This window comes from Psammomys obesus, unplaced genomic scaffold (assembly GCF_907164565.1).
Source record: "Psammomys obesus unplaced genomic scaffold, mPsaObe1.curated_primary_1811, whole genome shotgun sequence".
NCBI lineage: Eukaryota > Metazoa > Chordata > Mammalia > Rodentia > Muridae > Psammomys > Psammomys obesus.
Window position 1 is genome coordinate 1,686,704 of NW_026594240.1, and position 4,397 is coordinate 1,691,100.

Genomic DNA, 4,397 nt, shown 5'->3' on the forward strand with positions numbered 1-4,397 from the left:
TCTATCTATCTATCTATCTATCTATCTATCTATCTATCTATCTATCTTCTACCATTATCATCATCTATCATCTGTCATCATCATCATCATCATCATATTTATTTTGCTGATAGTGGGACTTTTAAATAGTTTGCAGCAAGATTTAGTCTCACTAAACTGAAAAATTATTTTGTGATGTGGGGAATGTAGAAATAGTTGGTATTGCATTGTTTACAAGTTGTGGGCACATGACTGGAAGGGATCTGACTCCAGCCCAGCTTTGACTCTGCAGTTTACTCTTCCAATGGCACACACATACACCAGTTATAGGTCTATCAGCTGATATCTGCTGCAGCGAGCCACTCTGGGGTTGAATTCATGACAACGCTTGAAAAGCTGGTCATTCACAATATAACAGATCCTGGGTAAGGGAATGTTGATGACCTATGTCCTTTGTAGTTTTTCTTCTCTGCTTATGACTTAACTGGTTTTTCTCATTAGTTTTTCATTAAATTGAGTTCATTCTTCAGCTACTTTTGTGCTTTATTATTTTTTAATCCTTTTTAATATTTGAGGTTCTGAAATTTCTCATGGACACTGTAATTCATAGATTTTGATATACAGTTTTAAAAAACTATATGCAAGTTTATGTTTTGGATATTCAGTAATTTTGATTTTATTTTACTATTTGAATCAATAATTGTTGTGGTTGTAGTGGTTTGAATGACAATGTCCCCCATAGTCTCATAGTGCTTGGTCCCCAGTTGGTGGAATTGTTTGTGGGGAGCTCTAGGAGATACAGTGTGTTGGAGGAAGTATGTAACTGAGGGCAGGCTTTGAGAGTAAAAAAAAAAAAAACCTTACTAACTTTTAGTTTTCTCTCTGATTGGTGTCTGCATTCACAACATGAGCTCTTGTCTTCTGTCCCTGCTGCCTCAATTGCTGCTTGTTGCCATGCCAGCTCTCCTTTCCCTCTGGAAAAGCTGCCTTATTCGTAATGTTTTATTACAGCAACAGGATAGTAATTAACATAAAAACTATAAAGTTTGTGAATAAGTTTTTAAGATCCAGTTTGCTTTTAATTTCAAGTTCTATTGTGTTCTCATGGGAAAAAACAGATTGTTTCTACATTTTGGAATTTAGTGAAGTATTGGTATGAACTTGGATGCTAAATATTTATTAGGAAATAAATACTGGATGATACTAAAATCAATATTCTGCCTTTTCATTTGCATAATGAATCTTTGCCCATTTTTACTTTTAATTAAGAGCTGAAAAATTTTAAGCTACTTAATTTTTTGAATTTTGCATAATTTTTACAAGCAAGGACATTATCATTATAACTTTAATGCAAGCATTAAATCCACAAATTCAACACTTGCTATACTATGGATTTTGTATTACTATCTGAATCACAGGCTTTGTTTACAAGTTTCCAGTTGTGCCAGTTTCCATGACAAAAGGTCCAATTGAGGGTTACACACAGTATTCAGTGGCCACAAATCTGCAGGCCTCCTGTGGTATCAATTCTGTCATTGATCAAAGTGATATTGGTCATATTTTTTCATTATGAAGTTACTCTTTTTCCTGTTTGTAATTAATAACTATTGTATGAGAAGTTACTTCATGACTATGTAAATGTCTTTTTTTTTTTCATAAGAATCTCATCAATTAGGTTTAGCACTCACTGATGTTTCTTGGCTCAATTAATTGTTGCTATGATGGTTGCCAAATAATTAATTTTTTAGTTCAAGTACTCCTTCTACATTCATTAGCCTGAAACCCCACTGAAGAGAAACTTCTTCCCATCTGTCTTCATTCATTCACTCATTTACAGCAGTATGAACTCATGTCTTCCTATTAGTGAATGAATCCTTTGTTGTTTATTCATTATTATAATATTTTATTCTATTTTTACTGTTCATTAGATTTAGGTAGTCTGGGTTTTCTCATAATATTGCAGCTAGGATGGCCTTCCTAGCATCTGTCTTCTTTCAAGATGCCTCATCACTCTCGGTATGCTGCACTAGCAGCTGCTGTTGCTGTCTAGCTTCCTGAAGGTATCTATGGGCTTTCAAATTAGTCAGGGTATTATGAGGGTCTATGAGGCTGATAGTTCTCCATTCCATGCTGCTGGAGTGCCCAAGAAAGGTCTGTCAGTTAGGGAGTCAACTCACTTTGGCACTCAACATAATAGGAAAAACAATCTTTTTCTTTTCAGATTGGATGTGAGATTTAATACTGAACATGATTTGGTAGGGTACAAGAGAGCACAGTGGAGGCCCTCAGGAATGCAGGGCTCTCCACTTGTCCAGGAGACCACATTGGGGATATATCTTCAAATTCATTGGCAATAGACTTGGAGAAGCCCCACTTCTTTGAGATGTGGATCTTCTGGAGGCCAGAGAACTAGAACTTGGAGCTACACAAAGCCTCAAGCACATGCTCCTTATTCTGCAGTTTGGTGTGGATGGACATGATGACCTGGCCAATGTGACACTGTGCCCTGGGGCTTCCCAAAGGCACCACACATACCTGTCTGGAGCCTGTCAATCCCAGCACAGGACAACATTGTGTTGATTTGGATGGCATGGAAAGGGTGGAGCCTCACTCGAATATGCAAGTCATCCTTGCCACAACTCCATGTGCGAAGTACCATGTATCTGTTGGCACAAATATGGGCAGCCTCCAGTGCTTCAGAAGACAGTTGTCCATATTCATCTGACACCATGTGGCCATAAAGTGTCAATTCATCAACTTTTGCCTTCTTCCCCAAGTCAAAGATGCGGATCTTAGCATCAGGGACACCCCGGCAGAAGTGGGACTTCAGTTACAGCTTGTTCTTACAATACTGGTAACACCGGGTGGGTGGGGGTGCATGACGGTAGGAATGTCGGTGGCACACGGGAGGAAAAGAGACAGTAAAACCATTCTTGAAGAGGAGTGTTTGTGAGAAATCCTTGTTTAACATTAACAGTTATTCAACACCATGTAATTCCTCCCCTGGTTCCCTTAGAGAGAGTTGAATTCCTCTTATGTTTCACTCTTACCATGTTTGAACTCTAACACCTACATAAGCCTGGATGGCACCCTCTTTACTCTGCTTGAGCTTTGATACCTCATACAAGATCTCTGCCCCCTCTCATTCTTCCGGAAAATGCAACTTAACTTCCAGTTCAACCTCATGGTCTAGCCTTTCATTATCTTTGCTGCCCAAGCAGCTGCTTACCTCCCTCCCTTACTTCTTGGCTTCTGTACTGAATTATTTAGGCAGGCAAATGGAAATGCTAGTAGCCACATTTTACTTTGTGTTTGATATATCTTTTAGCTCATTTTAATAGAAATTTCATGAAAAGTTTCACTTTAAGACATGAATTTGTAGGCATAATTGCTTAATTGCATAATTGCTTAATTCAAATGGTGATTTTTGTACCTCCCCATATCTTGTTGCAATCCTTGTTCTAAGAATCTCCTGTCTCAAAGTTGTGTAAATGCTGCTCCCCAATTGTCTCCTGATACGTCATGAAAAGCTTATAACCATCTGCTGGGCAGGGGAGAGAATAGGGCTGCACTTCCTGTTAGCTAGTGAGAAGAATGAGGAATGAGAAGAGGAAGTAGGGGACTGAGCCATGGGAGATGTTCTGGAGATGTTCAGGAGACATCAAAAAGAGTAGCTGGAGCAAGGAAGGTACAAAGTGCAAGTATCTCTGGGATGTATGTTGGGAGGAAATCAGATTAGTTAAGAGGATTAAGAATAGAGTAATAACTGCTCAACTATTTGCTGTGAAGCTTGTTAATATTATATAATAGTCTCAATTATTTGTGTGACAGCTGGATTAAGAGAGTAGCGTGCTTAAGAGGGAAAGTGAGAAACACATAGTTTTATAAAAATAACATGAATTTGTGTTACTTTTACTTTTTCATATGAAAGGCATGTCTTGGTATTAGTTTTAGGCTTTGTGTAATTCTTTAATGTTAACAGTTTTTAATTATATCTTGCTATGTGACCCATTTCTTTCCTCATTTTTATATGTAATTATAATATAAAAGCACAATTGCAAAAGATATATTCTGTTTCTTATTTATTTATATTTTGTTTCTTCTGCTAGCAGTGCTTAAAATAGTGCTTTTTTGTTTCCCCCTTCCTCCTTTCACTTTAGCATGTCATCATCACAGAACACATTATTTTCATTATTGTCTTACCTTTGTTTCTGCACTTCACATGGTAAATTGTTTATGGTCCCCCAGCTACAAGAGCTGTAGAAATGTGTCTTCTTACACCAGTGCTCTCTGTTCATTTCCTTTCTGAGCTTTTGCACTGCCTCATGGTTTCTAATGTGCATTCTTTACTCTGTAACCATACATTCTATAGTGGTTTTACCTTAGTTCTCTATTAAAATGAACTCAGCAGCCAAAAA

The 4,397-nt window shown here is 37.6% G+C and overlaps 1 pseudogene; it reads right to left on the reverse strand.

Moving 5' to 3' along the window:
* Positions 1-2,214: 2,214 nt before the first annotated feature.
* LOC129684989 (60S ribosomal protein L10-like) lies at positions 2,215-2,950 on the reverse strand (annotated as a pseudogene).
* Positions 2,951-4,397: the final 1,447 nt, after the last annotated feature.